At 38.4% G+C, this 17,810-nt stretch overlaps 1 non-coding gene across 1 annotated transcript; it reads right to left on the reverse strand.

Moving 5' to 3' along the window:
- Positions 1–5,604: 5,604 nt before the first annotated feature.
- TRNAS-GCU (transfer RNA serine (anticodon GCU)) lies at positions 5,605–5,686 on the reverse strand. Its single transcript has one exon. It is a non-coding gene; the product is annotated as a tRNA-Ser (tRNA).
- Between the last annotated feature and the right edge of the window lie 12,124 nt (positions 5,687–17,810).

Below are 17,810 nucleotides of genomic sequence, written 5' to 3' on the forward strand. Positions count from 1 at the left end.
GCACATTTCAAACGCGTGCATTATTTCTACATTAACACATTTTCTATGCAGTTTCATTACACAATATATTGCAAACTTCTACGTCCCCCAACTTAACAACCCTCCGCCTGAGGAAAGAATTTGTGATTCATGCACAGAACCCGGCCAGCGCTGTTTACAGTAATGCCTAAGCACAGTGCTCACCTGAGCAGTGTTTCCAAACTGAGGCATTGTACTGTCGGAAATACCATGGGATACGTAATTTAACTTTCACATCAAATAGGGTTAAACCAGACATACCGCATATTAAAAAGTAAACACACAATAATAAACCGACAAGGGTGGGATTCGAACTAACGCATGCAGAGCACAATGGATTAGCAGTCCATCCTCTTAACCACTCGGCCACCTTTTCGTGTAAAAGTCAGTTTTCAGGAGGAAAAAATATAGTAGCCGAAATGTGTTCTATGAGGTGATAGTTGTCCACACATAATAAAGAGCATATATTTACAGATTGTTATGGCAACTTGTTGTCTTCAGCTTTGCTCTAAATGACCTTGTTGTCCTTCCCTACTTCAGCTTGAATTTATATGATATATGTAATGGAATCATGAAAATTACACATTCCAAACGTGTTCTATCCATATGTGATCTACTGTCACACTACCCTCAAATGAGCTAAGATTGCTTTATTTCAGTTGTACGTGGATTTAAAGTGCAATTTCATACAAATATTTTACTGGTATGGTGCTTTCGAGTCTCTAGGTGTCATTCATTGTTGGGGTGCTTACATGTCAACATTAGGCAGCAAATAGTACACAAATAAGGAAAACTGCCTTCCCATTTAATGTGCATTGTTCTGCAAAATGTTTTAAGTAGGAGAAAGTAAAACTTAGTTTATAAAACCGCCTAAACTGGGAGTATTGCCGCTACAGCTTTGACACTTCAGTTTAAAAACATACGTGCATCAACAAGAAATATTTTTGCGCTAAATAAATTGTTGTCCGACTGCTCACGTAACGCATAAAACTGAGGCAGTCGTAATTACACCACATTGAAGTAATATCTTGGTGGTTTTCGTTGACGATGACTCAGCAGCAACAGATCAGATGACTTTTTATTAGTGATAGCGCATCACGGCCTTGATAAGTAAACTTACAAGGAGACACGCCTAGGTCGATGAACCTTTTGGACTAAGTTCGGGGACTTCCCAGTACGAGATGTCTTTTGGCATCACAAATCAATGGATCAATATCTCAACAACAATCGCAATAACTAATCATCATGCTAATCAATAACCTTTAATGAGAGTCAATAAAGTGAACACACCATGACCTTTCAGTCATGAATAAAAACACCAATTTAGTTAAGTGTTAGGATACTTATTTCCCTATTGGTTACAATCTAAAGTAATTTCTGTTAATCTCATCGGCAATTCATCTCATTAGTAACTCTTCAGATTTGCAATTAGAAATGCAATTAATCAATGCATGGGGAATATTCACTCAGTATTAACACATCATTAATAAGAACCAACTTAGCAAAGTCTCAGTAGTGCATATTTCAAAAAAGCAAGAACTCAGTAATTTGTCTATTTGCGTCAGATTTTAGTGAACACCTTAACTAACCTCAAATTAGCATCAGCATGTTGGGCTTCATGCAAAACAATTTAGCAAACACAAATTTGGAAAACATCTAACTATGGCCTCTATCAAAGAGCAGTTGGTACCGAGAAAGAAAAGGCAAGCCGACAATTACAATTTTCATCAGATAGTTACCCATCCAAAGGATCAGCAAACAGCGTCAGTCTTTGTCCTCAGGGCATCAGTCGTTTTCACCATCAGCAAAGATAGGACAGGGCAAAGCCTCTGTATTGCATAGCTGAGGAACAAGAACTCCCCTCATATAGAGGAGATATGAGTATCAGGTAAGGAATAAGTAAAGGGTGGTTTAGAGTATCAGGACGAACAAACGGCAAAGTCTCAAAGGAAATGGCCTAAATGGCTCAGTAGAATGGCAAAGAATGGGTTGGAGTGGAATGTCCAATAAATAGCTGATTTCTGCTCAGTTCATATGGTTAAATCAAAACGGTCTAATTTACTCCTAATTCCTCGTTGGATAATAATTTGTGCATCGTTATCTCTGTCCAATAATTATTCACGCATTTCACCAGAATTTTCCACAAACCATAGTTCACATGTCGTTGATTGGCCCATGTTATTGACGTCTTCATCGGTTGGAATGTCAGGTAAGAAAAGTTACACTTTACGCACCAGTCAGTAGTTCCATTGTTTTCTCCTACTCCAGGCAACCTTGCACCTGTTACGAATTACACTGTTGCATTCAGCAAGAATGTCTCCTTGAGCAAGTCGGGTCCCATGAGAAAGAATTTACTAGAGCTACACACATCTCTAGCTTCTGGAAAAGTAAAGTTTCGTGTCCTTCAGGAAAACAGCACATTGCACGTTAGAAAAACACAGTTTAATATGAGACCAGGCATGTAGGCCCAGACCCTCGCTAAACTAAGGCCTATTGCTTAATGTACAAACTCCTAATACATAACTCCAATTTTGATATGTTAATACAAGTTCAAAACATCAGTACATAATTAATTCAGCATTAATAACTTTCATTAGTCTTCGTATACATTGGTAGCCACTCCCCGTGGGCACATTTCAAACGCGTGCATTATTTCTACATTAACACATTTTCTATGCAGTTTCATTACACAATATATTGCAAACTTCTACGTCCCCCAACTTAACAACCCTCCGCCTGAGGAAAGAATTTGTGATTCATGCACAGAACCCGGCCGGCGCAGTTTACAGTAATGCCTAAGCACAGTGCTCACCTGAGCAGTGTTTCCAAACCGAGGCATTGTACTGTCGGAAATACCATGGGATACGTAATTTAACTTTCACATCAAATAGGGTTAAACCAGACATACCGCATATTAAAAAGTAAACACACAATAATAAACCGACAAGGGTGGGATTCGAACCAACGCATGCAGAGCACAATGGATTAGCAGTCCATCGTCTTAACCACTCGGCCACCTTTTCGTGTAAAAGTCAGTTTTCAGGAGGAAAAAATATAGTAGCCGAAATGTGTTCTATGAGGTGATAGTAGTCCACACATAATAAAGAGCATATATTTACAGATTGTTATGGCAACTTGTTGTCTTCAGCTTTGCTCTAAATGACCTTGTTGTCCTTCCCTACTTCAGCTTGAATTTATATGATATGTAATGGAATCATGAAAATTACTCATTCCAAACGTGTTCTATCCATATGTGATCTACTGTCACACTACCCTCAAATGAGCTAAGATTGCTTTATTTCAGTTGTACGTGGATTTAAAGTGCAATTTCATACAAATATTTTACTGGTATGGTGCTTTCGAGTCTCTAGGTGTCATTCATTGTTGGGGTGCTTACATGTCAACATTAGGCAGCAAATAGTACACAAATAAGGAAAACTGCCTTCCCATTTAATGTGCATTGTTCTGCAAAACGTTTTAAGTAGGAGAAAGTAAAACTTAGTTTATAAAACCGCCTAAACTCGGAGTATTGCCGCTACAGCTTTGACACTTCAGTTTAAAAACGTACGTGCATCAACAAGAAATATTTTTGCGCTAAATAAATTGCTGTCCGACTGCTCACGTAACGCATAAAACTGAGGCAGTCGTAATTACACCACATTGAAGTAATATCTTGGTGGTTTTCGTTGACGATGACTCAGCAGCAACAGATCAGATGACTTTTTATTAGTGATAGCGCATCACGACCTTGATAAGTAAACTTACAAGGAGACACGCCTAGGTAGATGAACCTTTTGGACTACGTTCGGGGACTTCCCAGTACGAGATGTCTTTTGGCATCACAAATCAATGGATCAATATCTCAACAACAATCGCAATAACTAATCATCATGCTAATCAATAACCTTTAATGAGAGTCAATAAAGTGAACACACCATGACCTTTCAGTCATGAATAAAAACACCAATTTAGTTAAGTGTTAGGATACTTATTTCCCTATTGGTTACAATCTAAAGTAATTTCTGTTAATCTCATCGGCAATTCATCTCATTAGTAACTCTTCAGATTTGCAATTAGAAATGCAATTAATCAATGCATGGGGAATATTCACTCAGTATTAACACATCATTAATAAGAACCAACTTAGCAAAGTCTCAGTAGTGCATATTTCAAAAAAGCAAGAACTCAGTAATTTGTCTATTTGCGTCAGATTTTAGTGAACACCTTAACTAACCTCAAATTAGCATCAGCATGTTGGGCTTCATGCAAAACAATTTAGCAAACACAAATTTGGAAAACATCTAACTATGGCCTCTATCAAAGAGCAGTTGGTACCGAGAAAGAAAAGGCAAGCCGACAATTACAATTTTCATCAGATAGTTACCCATCCAAAGGATCAGCAAACAGCGTCAGTCTTTGTCCTCAGGGCATCAGTCGTTTTCACCATCAGCAAAGATAGGACAGGGCAAAGCCTCTGTATTGCATAGCTGAGGAACAAGAACTCCCCTCATATAGAGGAGATATGAGTATCAGGTAAGGAATAAGTAAAGGGTGGTTTAGAGTATCAGGACGAACAAACGGCAAAGTCTCAAAGGAAATGGCCTAAATGGCTCAGTAGAATGGCAAAGAATGGGTTGGAGTGGAATGTCCAATAAATAGCTGATTTCTGCTCAGTTCATATGGTTAAATCAAAACGGTCTAATTTACTCCTAATTCCTCGTTGGATAATAATTTGTGCATCGTTATCTCTGTCCAATAATTATTCACGCATTTCACCAGAATTTTCCACAAACCATAGTTCACATGTCGTTGATTGGCCCATGTTATTGACGTCTTCATCGGTTGGAATGTCAGCTAAGAAAAGTTACACTTTACGCACCAGTCAGTAGTTCCATTGTTTTCTCCTACTCCAGGCAACCTTGCACCTGTTACGAATTACACTGTTGCATTCAGCAAGAATGTCTCCTTGAGCAAGTCGGGTCCCATGAGAAAGAATTTACTAGAGCTACACACATCTCTAGCTTCTGGAAAAGTAAAGTTTCGTGTCCTTCAGGAAAACAGCACATTGCACGTTAGAAAAACACAGTTTAATATGAGACCAGGCATGTAGGCCCAGACCCTCGCTAAACTAAGGCCTATTGCTTAATGTACAAACTCCTAATACATAACTCCAATTTTGATATGTTAATACAAGTTCAAAACATCAGTACATAATTAATTCAGCATTAATAACTTTCATTAGTCTTCGTATACATTGGTAGCCGCTCCCCGTGGGCACATTTCAAACGCGTGCATTATTTCTACATTAACACATTTTCTATGCAGTTTCATTACACAATATATTGCAAACTTCTACGTCCCCCAACTTAACAACCCTCCGCCTGAGGAAAGAATTTGTGATTCATGCACAGAACCCGGCCGGCGCTGTTTACAGTAATGCCTAAGCACAGTGCTCACCTGAGCGGTGTTTCCAAACCGAGGCATTGTACTGTCGGAAATACCATGGGATACGTAATTTAACTTTCACATAAAATAGGGTTAAACCACACATACCGCATATTAAAAAGTAAACACACAATAATAAACCAACAAGGGTGGGATTCGAACCCACGCATGCAGAGCACAATGGATTAGCAGTTCATCGCCTTAACCACTCGGCCACCTTGTCGTGTAAAAGTCAGTTTTCAGGAGGAAAAAATATAGTAGCCGAAATGTGTTCTATGAGGTGATAGTTGTCCACACATAATAAAGAGCATATATTTACAGATTGTTATGGCAACTTGATGTCTTCAGCTTTGCTCTAAATGACCTTGTTGTCCTTCCCTACTTCAGCTTGAATTTATATGATATATGTAATGGAATCATAAAAATTACACATTGCAAACGTGTTCTATCCATATGTGATCTACTGTCACACTACCCTCAAATGAGCTAAGATTGCTTTATTTCAGTTGTACGTGGATTTAAAGTGCAATTTCATACAAATATTTTACTGGTATGGTGCTTTCGAGTCTCTAGGTGTCATTCATTGTTGGGGTGCTTACATGTCAACATTAGGCAGCAAATAGTATACAAAGAAGTGAAACTGCCTTCCCATTTAATCTGCATTGTTCTGCAAAACGTTTTAAGTAGGAGAAAGTAAAACTGAGTTCATAAAACCGCCTAAACTGGGTGTATTGCCGCTACAGCTTTGACACTTCAGTTTAAAAACGTACGTGCATCAACAAGAAATATTTTTGCGCTAAATAAATTGTTGTCCGACTGCTCACGTAACGCATAAAACTGAGGCAGTCGTAATTACACCACATTGAAGTTATATCTTGGTGGTTTTCATTGATGATGACTCAGCAGCAACAGATCAGATGACTTTTTATTAGTGATAGCGCATCACGGCCTTGATAAGTAAACTTACAAGGAGACACGCCTAGGTCGATGAACCTTTTGGACTACGTTCAGGGACTTCCCAGTACGAGATGTCTTTTGGCATCACAAATCAATGGATCAATATCTCAACAACAATCGCAATAACTAATCATCATGCTAATCAATAACCTTTAATGAGAGTCAATAAAGTGAACACACCATGACCTTTCAGTCATGAATAAAAACACCAATTTAGTTAAGTGTTAGGATACTTATTTCCCTATTGGTTACAATCTAAAGTCATTTCTGTTAATCTCATCAGCAATTCATCTCATTAGTAACTCTTCAGATTTGCAATTAGAAATGCAATTAATCAATGCATGGAGAATATTCACTCAGTATTAACACATCATTAATAAGAACCAACTTAGCAAAGTCTCAGTAGTGCATGATTAAAAAAAGCAAGAACTCAGTAATTTGTCTATTTGCGTCAGATTTTAGTGAACACCTTAACTAACCTCAAATTAGAATCAGCATGTTGGGCTTCATGCAAAACAATTTAGCAAACACAAATTTGGAAAACATCTAACTATGGCCTCTATCAAAGAGCAGTTGGTACCGAGAAAGAAAAGGCAAGCCGACAATTAAAATTTTCATCAGATAGTTACCCATCCAACGGATCAGCAAACAGCGTCAGTCTTTGTCCTCAGGGCATCAGTCGTTTTCACCATCAGCAAAGATAGGACAGGGCAAAGCCTCTGTATTGCATAGCTGAGGAACAAGAACTCCCCTCATATAGAGGAGATATGAGTATCAGGTAAGGAATAAGTAAAGGGTGGTTTAGAGTATCAGGACGAACAAACGGCAAAGTCTCAAAGGAAATGGCCTAAATGGCTCAGTAGAATGGCAAAGAATGGGTTGGAGTGGAATGTCCAATAAATAGCTGATTTCTGCTCAGTTCATATGTTTAATCAAAACTGTCTAATGTACTCCTAATTCCTCGTTGGATAATAATTTGTGCATCGTTATCTCTGTCTAATAATTATTCACGCATTTCACCAGAATTTTCCACAAACCATAGTTCACATGTCGTTGATTGGCCCATGTTATTGACGTCTTCATCGGTTGGAATGTCAGGTAAGAAAAGTTACACTTTACGCACCTGTCAGTAGTTCCATTGTTTTCTCCTACTCCAGGCAACCTTGCACCTGTTACGAATTACACTGTTGCATTCAGCAAGAATGTCTCCTTGAGCAAGTCGGGTCCCATGAGAAAGAATTTACTACAGCTACACACACCTCTAGCTTCTGGAAAAGTACAGTTTCGTGTCCTTCAGGAAAACAGCACATTGCACGTTAGAAAAACACAGTTTAATATGAGACCAGGCATGTAGGCCCAGACCCTCGCTAAACTAAGGCCTAGTGCTTAATGTACAAACTCCTAATACATAACTCCAATTTTGATATGTTAATACAAGTTCAAAACATCAGTACATAATTAATTCAGCATTAATAACTTTCATTAGTCTTCGTATACATTGGTAGCCACTCCCCGTGGGCACATTTTAAACGCGTGCATTATTTCTACATTAACACATTTTCTATGCAGTTTCATTACACAATATATTGCAAACTTCTACGTCCCCCAACTTAACAACCCTCCGCCTGAGGAAAGAATTTGTGATTCGTGCACAGAACCCGGCCGGCGCTGTTTACAGTAATGCCTAAGCACAGTGCTCACCTGAGCGGTGTTTCCAAACCGAGGCATTGTACTGTCGGAAATACCATGGGATACGTAATTTAACTTTCACATAAAATAGGGTTAAACCAGACATTCCGCATATTAAAAAGTAAACTCACAATAATAAACTGACAAGTGTGGGATTCGAACCAACGCATGCAGAGTACAATGGATTAGCAGTCCATCGCCTTAACCACTTGGCCACCTTGTCGTGTAAAGGTCAGTTTTCAGGAGGAAAAAATATAGTAGCCGAAATGTGTTCTATGAGGTGATAGTTGTCCACACATAATAAAGAGCATATATTTACAGATTGTTATGGCAACTTGTTGTCTTCAGCTTTGCTCTAAATGACCTTGTTGTCCTTCCCTACTTCAGCTTGAATTTATATGATATATGTAATGGAATCATGAAAATTACACATTCCAAACGTGTTCTATCCATATGTGATCTACTGTCACACTACCCTCAAATGAGCTAAGATTGCTTTATTTCAGTTGTACGTGGATTTAAAGTGCAATTTCATACAAATATTTTACTGGTATGGTGCTTTCGAGTCTCTAGGTGTCATTCATTGTTGGGGTGCTTACATGTCAACATTAGGCAGCAAATAGTACACAAATAAGGAAAACTGCCTTCCCATTTAATGTGCATTGTTCTGCAAAATGTTTTAAGTAGGAGAAAGTAAAACTTAGTTTATAAAACCGCCTAAACTGGGAGTATTGCCGCTACAGCTTTGACACTTCAGTTTAAAAACATACGTGCATCAACAAAAAATATTTTTGCGCTAAATAAATTGTTGTCCGACTGCTCACGTAACGCATAAAACTGAGGCAGTCGTAATTACACCACATTGAAGTAATATCTTGGTGGTTTTCGTTGACGATGACTCAGCAGCAACAGATCAGATGACTTTTTATTAGTGATAGCGCATCACGGCCTTGATAAGTAAACTTACAAGGAGACACGCCTAGGTCGATGAACCTTTTGGACTAAGTTCGGGGACTTCCCAGTACGAGATGTCTTTTGGCATCACAAATCAATGGATCAATATCTCAACAACAATCGCAATAACTAATCATCATGCTAATCAATAACCTTTAATGAGAGTCAATAAAGTGAACTCACCATGACCTTTCAGTCATGAATAAAAACACCAATTTAGTTAAGTGTTAGGATACTTATTTCCCTATTGGTTACAATCTAAAGTAATTTCTGTTAATCTCATCGGCAATTCATCTCATTAGTAACTCTTCAGATTTGCAATTAGAAATGCAATTAATCAATGCATGGTGAATATTCACTCAGTATTAACACATCATTAATAAGAACCAACTTAGCAAAGTCTCAGTAGTGCATATTTCAAAAAAGCAAGAACTCAGTAATTTGTCTATTTGAGTCAGATTTTAGTGAACACCTTAACTAACCTCAAATTAGCAACAGCATGTTGGGCTTCATGCAAAACAATTTAGCAAACACAAATTTGGAAAACATCTAACTATGGCCTCTATCAAAGAGCAGTTGGTACCGAGAAAGAAAAGGCAAGCCGACAATTACAATTTTCATCAGATAGTTACCCATCCAAAGGATCAGCAAACAGCGTCAGTCTTTGTCCTCAGGGCATCAGTCGTTTTCACCATCAGCAAAGATAGGACAGGGCAAAGCCTCTGTATTGCATAGCTGAGGAACAAGAACTCCCCTCATATAGAGGAGATATGAGTATCAGGTAAGGAATAAGTAAAGGGTGGTTTAGAGTATCAGGACGAACAAACGGCAAAGTCTCAAAGGAAATGGCCTAAATGGCTCAGTAGAATGGCAAAGAATGGGTTGGAGTGGAATGTCCAATAAATAGCTGATTTCTGCTCAGTTCATATGGTTAAATCAAAACGGTCTAATTTACTCCTAATTCCTCGTTGGATAATAATTTGTGCATCGTTATCTCTGTCCAATAATTATTCACGCATTTCACCAGAATTTTCCACAAACCATAGTTCACATGTCGTTGATTGGCCCATGTTATTGACGTCTTCATCGGTTGGAATGTCAGGTAAGAAAAGTTACACTTTACGCACCTGTCAGTAGTTCCATTGTTTTCTCCTACTCCAGGCAACCTTGCACCTGTTACGAATTACACTGTTGCATTCAGCAAGAATGTCTCCTTGAGCAAGTCGGGTCCCATGAGAAAGAATTTACTAGAGCTACACACATCTCTAGCTTCTGGAAAAGTAAAGTTTCGTGTCCTTCAGGAAAACAGCACATTGCATGTTAGAAAAACACAGTTTAATATGAGACCAGGCATGTAGGCCCAGACCCTCGCTAAACTAAGGCCTATTGCTTAATGTACAAACTCCTAATACATAACTCCAATTTTGATATGTTAATACAAGTTCAAAACATCAGTACATAATTAATTCAGCATTAATAACTTTCATTAGTCTTCGTATACATTGGTAGCCACTCCCCGTGGGCACATTTCAAACGCGTGCATTATTTCTACATTAACACATTTTCTATGCAGTTTCATTACACAATATATTGCAAACTTCTACGTCCCCCAACTTAACAACCCTCCGCCTGAGGAAAGAATTTGTGATTCATGCACAGAACCCGGCCGGCGCTGTTTACAGTAATGCCTAAGCACAGTGCTCACCTGAGCAGTGTTTCCAAACCGAGGCATTGTACTGTCGGAAATACCATGGGATACGTAATTTAACTTTCACATCAAATAGGGTTAAACCAGACATACCGCATATTAAAAAGTAAACACACAATAATAAACCGACAAGGGTGGGATTCGAACCAACGCATGCAGAGCACAATGGATTAGCAGTCCATCGTCTTAACCACTCGGCCACCTTTTCGTGTAAAAGTCAGTTTTCAGGAGGAAAAAATATAGTAGCCGAAATGTGTTCTATGAGGTGATAGTTGTCCACACATAATAAAGAGCATATATTTACAGATTGTTATGGCAACTTGTTGTCTTCAGCTTTGCTCTAAATGACCTTGTTGTCCTTCCCTACTTCAGCTTGAATTTATATGATATATGTAATGGAATCATGAAAATTACACATTCCAAACGTGTTCTATCCATATGTGATCTACTGTCACACTACCCTCAAATGAGCTAAGATTGCTTTATTTCAGTTGTACGTGGATTTAAAGTGCAATTTCATACAAATATTTTACTGGTATGGTGCTTTCGAGTCTCTAGGTGTCATTCATTGTTGGGGTGCTTACATGTCAACATTAGGCAGCAAAGAGTACACAAATAAGGAAAACTGCCTTCCCATTTAATGTGCATTGTTCTGCAAAACGTTTTAAGTAGGAGAAAGTAAAACTTAGTTTATAAAACCGCCTAAACTCGGAGTATTGCCGCTACAGCTTTGACACTTCAGTTTAAAAACGTACGTGCATCAACAAGAAATATTTTTGCGCTAAATAAATTGCTGTCCGACTGCTCACGTAACGCATAAAACTGAGGCAGTCGTAATTACACCACATTGAAGTAATATCTTGGTGGTTTTCGTTGACGATGACTCAGCAGCAACAGATCAGATGACTTTTTATTAGTGATAGCGCATCACGGCCTTGATAAGTAAACTTACAAGGAGACACGCCTAGGTAGATGAACCTTTTGGACTACGTTCGGGGACTTCCCAGTACGAGATGTCTTTTGGCATCACAAATCAATGGATCAATATCTCAACAACAATCGCAATAACTAATCATCATGCTAATCAATAACCTTTAATGAGAGTCAATAAAGTGAACACACCATGACCTTTCAGTCATGAATAAAAACACCAATTTAGTTAAGTGTTAGGATACTTATTTCCCTATTGGTAACAATCTAAAGTAATTTCTGTTAATCTCATCGGCAATTCATCTCATTAGTAACTCTTCAGATTTGCAATTAGAAATGCAATTAATCAATGCATGGGGAATATTCACTCAGTATTAACACATCATTAATAAGAACCAACTTAGCAAAGTCTCAGTAGTGCATATTTCAAAAAAGCAAGAACTCAGTAATTTGTCTATTTGCGTCAGATTTTAGTGAACACCTTAACTAACCTCAAATTAGCATCAGCATGTTGGGCTTCATGCAAAACAATTTAGCAAACACAAATTTGGAAAACATCTAACTATGGCCTCTATCAAAGAGCAGTTGGTACCGAGAAAGAAAAGGCAAGCCGACAATTACAATTTTCATCAGATAGTTACCCATCCAAAGGATCAGCAAACAGCGTCAGTCTTTGTCCTCAGGGCATCAGTCGTTTTCACCATCAGCAAAGATAGGACAGGGCAAAGCCTCTGTATTGCATAGCTGAGGAACAAGAACTCCCCTCATATAGAGGAGATATGAGTATCAGGTAAGGAATAAGTAAAGGGTGGTTTAGAGTATCAGGACGAACAAACGGCAAAGTCTCAAAGGAAATGGCCTAAATGGCTCAGTAGAATGGCAAAGAATGGGTTGGAGTGGAATGTCCAATAAATAGCTGATTTCTGCTCAGTTCATATGGTTAAATCAAAACGGTCTAATTTACTCCTAATTCCTCGTTGGATAATAATTTGTGCATCGTTATCTCTGTCCAATAATTATTCACGCATTTCACCAGAATTTTCCACAAACCATAGTTCACATGTCGTTGATTGGCCCATGTTATTGACGTCTTCATCGGTTGGAATGTCAGGTAAGAAAAGTTACACTTTACGCACCAGTCAGTAGTTCCATTGTTTTCTCCTACTCCAGGCAACCTTGCACCTGTTACGAATTACACTGTTGCATTCAGCAAGAATGTCTCCTTGAGCAAGTCGGGTCCCATGAGAAAGAATTTACTAGAGCTACACACATCTCTAGCTTCTGGAAAAGTAAAGTTTCGTGTCCTTCAGGAAAACAGCACATTGCACGTTAGAAAAACACAGTTTAATATGAGACCAGGCATGTAGGCCCAGACCCTCGCTAAACTAAGGCCTATTGCTTAATGTACAAACTCCTAATACATAACTCCAATTTTGATATGTTAATACAAGTTCAAAACATCAGTACATAATTAATTCAGCATTAATAACTTTCATTAGTCTTCGTATACATTGGTAGCCACTCCCCGTGGGCACATTTCAAACGCGTGCATTATTTCTACATTAACACATTTTCTATGCAGTTTCATTACACAATATATTGCAAACTTCTACGTCCCCCAACTTAACAACCCTCCGCCTGAGGAAAGAATTTGTGATTCATGCACAGAACCCGGCCGGCGCTGTTTACAGTAATGCCTAAGCACAGTGCTCACCTGAGCAGTGTTTCCAAACCGAGGCATTGTACTGTCGGAAATACCATGGGATACGTAATTTAACTTTCACATCAAATAGGGTTAAACCAGACATACCGCATATTAAAAAGTAAACACACAATAATAAACCGACAAGGGTGGGATTCGAACCAACGCATGCAGAGCACAATGGATTAGCAGTCCATCGTCTTAACCACTCGGCCACCTTTTCGTGTAAAAGTCAGTTTTCAGGAGGAAAAAATATAGTAGCCGAAATGTTTTCTATGAGGTGATAGTTGTCCACACATAATAAAGAGCATATATTTACAGATTGTTATGGCAACTTGTTGTCTTCAGCTTTGCTCTAAATGACCTTGTTGTCCTTCCCTACTTCAGCTTGAATTTATATGATATATGTAATGGAATCATGAAAATTACACATTCCAAACGTGTTCTATCCATATGTGATCTACTGTCACACTACCCTCAAATGAGCTAAGATTGCTTTATTTCAGTTGTACGTGGATTTAAAGTGCAATTTCATACAAATATTTTACTGGTATGGTGCTTTCGAGTCTCTAGGTGTCATTCATTGTTGGGGTGCTTACATGTCAACATTAGGCAGCAAATAGTACACAAATAAGGAAAACTGCCTTCCCATTTAATGTGCATTGTTCTGCAAAACGTTTTAAGTAGGAGAAAGTAAAACTTAGTTTATAAAACCGCCTAAACTCGGAGTATTGCCGCTACAGCTTTGACACTTCAGTTTAAAAACGTACGTGCATCAACAAGAAATATTTTTGCGCTAAATAAATTGCTGTCCGACTGCTCACGTAACGCATAAAACTGAGGCAGTCGTAATTACACCACATTGAAGTAATATCTTGGTGGTTTTCGTTGACGATGACTCAGCAGCAACAGATCAGATGACTTTTTATTAGTGATAGCGCATCACGGCCTTGATAAGTAAACTTACAAGGAGACACGCCTAGGTAGATGAACCTTTTGGACTACGTTCGGGGACTTCCCAGTACGAGATGTCTTTTGGCATCACAAATCAATGGATCAATATCTCAACAACAATCGCAATAACTAATCATCATGCTAATCAATAACCTTTAATGAGAGTAAATAAAGTGAACACACCATGACCTTTCAGTCATGAATAAAAACACCAATTTAGTTAAGTGTTAGGATACTTATTTCCCTATTGGTTACAATCTAAAGTAATTTCTGTTAATCTCATCGGCAATTCATCTCATTAGTAACTCTTCAGATTTGCAATTAGAAATGCAATTAATCAATGCATGGGGAATATTCACTCAGTATTAACACATCATTAATAAGAACCAACTTAGCAAAGTCTCAGTAGTGCATATTTCAAAAAAGCAAGAACTCAGTAATTTGTCTATTTGCGTCAGATTTTAGTGAACACCTTAACTAACCTCAAATTAGCATCAGCATGTTGGGCTTCATGCAAAACAATTTAGCAAACACAAATTTGGAAAACATCTAACTATGGCCTCTATCAAAGAGCAGTTGGTACCGAGAAAGAAAAGGCAAGCCGACAATTACAATTTTCATCAGATAGTTACCCATCCAAAGGATCAGCAAACAGCGTCAGTCTTTGTCCTCAGGGCATCAGTCGTTTTCACCATCAGCAAAGATAGGACAGGGCAAAGCCTCTGTATTGCATAGCTGAGGAACAAGAACTCCCCTCATATAGAGGAGATATGAGTATCAGGTAAGGAATAAGTAAAGGGTGGTTTAGAGTATCAGGACGAACAAACGGCAAAGTCTCAAAGGAAATGGCCTAAATGGCTCAGTAGAATGGCAAAGAATGGGTTGGAGTGGAATGTCCAATAAATAGCTGATTTCTGCTCAGTTCATATGGTTAAATCAAAACGGTCTAATTTACTCCTAATTCCTCGTTGGATAATAATTTGTGCATCGTTATCTCTGTCCAATAATTATTCACGCATTTCACCAGAATTTTCCACAAACCATAGTTCACATGTCGTTGATTGGCCCATGTTATTGACGTCTTCATCGGTTGGAATGTCAGGTAAGAAAAGTTACACTTTACGCACCAGTCAGTAGTTCCATTGTTTTCTCCTACTCCAGGCAACCTTGCACCTGTTACGAATTACACTGTTGCATTCAGCAAGAATGTCTCCTTGAGCAAGTCGGGTCCCATGAGAAAGAATTTACTAGAGCTACACACATCTCTAGCTTCTGGAAAAGTAAAGTTTCGTGTCCTTCAGGAAAACAGCACATTGCACGTTAGAAAAACACAGTTTAATATGAGACCAGGCATGTAGGCCCAGACCCTCGCTAAACTAAGGCCTAGTGCTTAATGTACAAACTCCTAATACATAACTCCAATTTTTATATGTTAATACAAGTTCAAAACATCAGTACATAATTAATTCAGCATTAATAACTTTCATTAGTCTTCGTATACATTGGTAGCCACTCCCCGTGGGCACATTTCAAACGCGTGCATTATTTCTACATTAACACATTTTCTATGCAGTTTCATTACACAATATATTGCAAACTTCTACGTCCCCCAACTTAACAACCCTCCGCCTGAGGAAAGAATTTGTGATTCATGCACAGAACCCGGCCGGCGCTGTTTACAGTAATGCCTAAGCACAGTGCTCACCTGAGCAGTGTTTCCAAACCGAGGCATTGTACTGTCGGAAATACCATGGGATACGTAATTTAACTTTCACATCAAATAGGGTTAAACCAGACATACCGCATATTAAAAAGTAAACACACAATAATAAACCGACAAGGGTGGGATTCGAACCAACGCATGCAGAGCACAATGGATTAGCAGTCCATCGTCTTAACCACTCGGCCACCTTTTCGTGTAAAAGTCAGTTTTCAGGAGGAAAAAATATAGTAGCCGAAATGTGTTCTATGAGGTGATAGTAGTCCACACATAATAAAGAGCATATATTTACAGATTGTTATGGCAACTTGTTGTCTTCAGCTTTGCTCTAAATGACCTTGTTGTCCTTCCCTACTTCAGCTTGAATTTATATGATATGTAATGGAATCATGAAAATTACTCATTCCAAACGTGTTCTATCCATATGTGATCTACTGTCACACTACCCTCAAATGAGCTAAGATTGCTTTATTTCAGTTGTACGTGGATTTAAAGTGCAATTTCATACAAATATTTTACTGGTATGGTGCTTTCGAGTCTCTAGGTGTCATTCATTGTTGGGGTGCTTACATGTCAACATTAGGCAGCAAATAGTACACAAATAAGGAAAACTGCCTTCCCATTTAATGTGCATTGTTCTGCAAAACGTTTTAAGTAGGAGAAAGTAAAACTTAGTTTATAAAACCGCCTAAACTCGGAGTATTGCCGCTACAGCTTTGACACTTCAGTTTAAAAACGTACGTGCATCAACAAGAAATATTTTTGCGCTAAATAAATTGCTGTCCGACTGCTCACGTAACGCATAAAACTGAGGCAGTCGTAATTACACCACATTGAAGTAATATCTTGGTGGTTTTCGTTGACGATGACTCAGCAGCAACAGATCAGATGACTTTTTATTAGTGATAGCGCATCACGACCTTGATAAGTAAACTTACAAGGAGACACGCCTAGGTAGATGAACCTTTTGGACTACGTTCGGGGACTTCCCAGTACGAGATGTCTTTTGGCATCACAAATCAATGGATCAATATCTCAACAACAATCGCAATAACTAATCATCATGCTAATCAATAACCTTTAATGAGAGTCAATAAAGTGAACACACCATGACCTTTCAGTCATGAATAAAAACACCAATTTAGTTAAGTGTTAGGATACTTATTTCCCTATTGGTTACAATCTAAAGTAATTTCTGTTAATCTCATCGGCAATTCATCTCATTAGTAACTCTTCAGATTTGCAATTAGAAATGCAATTAATCAATGCATGGGGAATATTCACTCAGTATTAACACATCATTAATAAGAACCAACTTAGCAAAGTCTCAGTAGTGCATATTTCAAAAAAGCAAGAACTCAGTAATTTGTCTATTTGCGTCAGATTTTAGTGAACACCTTAACTAACCTCAAATTAGCATCAGCATGTTGGGCTTCATGCAAAACAATTTAGCAAACACAAATTTGGAAAACATCTAACTATGGCCTCTATCAAAGAGCAGTTGGTACCGAGAAAGAAAAGGCAAGCCGACAATTACAATTTTCATCAGATAGTTACCCATCCAAAGGATCAGCAAACAGCGTCAGTCTTTGTCCTCAGGGCATCAGTCGTTTTCACCATCAGCAAAGATAGGACAGGGCAAAGCCTCTGTATTGCATAGCTGAGGAACAAGAACTCCCCTCATATAGAGGAGATATGAGTATCAGGTAAGGAATAAGTAAAGGGTGGTTTAG

This window comes from Pleurodeles waltl, chromosome 12, assembly GCF_031143425.1.
Source record: "Pleurodeles waltl isolate 20211129_DDA chromosome 12, aPleWal1.hap1.20221129, whole genome shotgun sequence".
In the NCBI taxonomy this organism is placed as follows: domain Eukaryota; kingdom Metazoa; phylum Chordata; class Amphibia; order Caudata; family Salamandridae; genus Pleurodeles; species Pleurodeles waltl.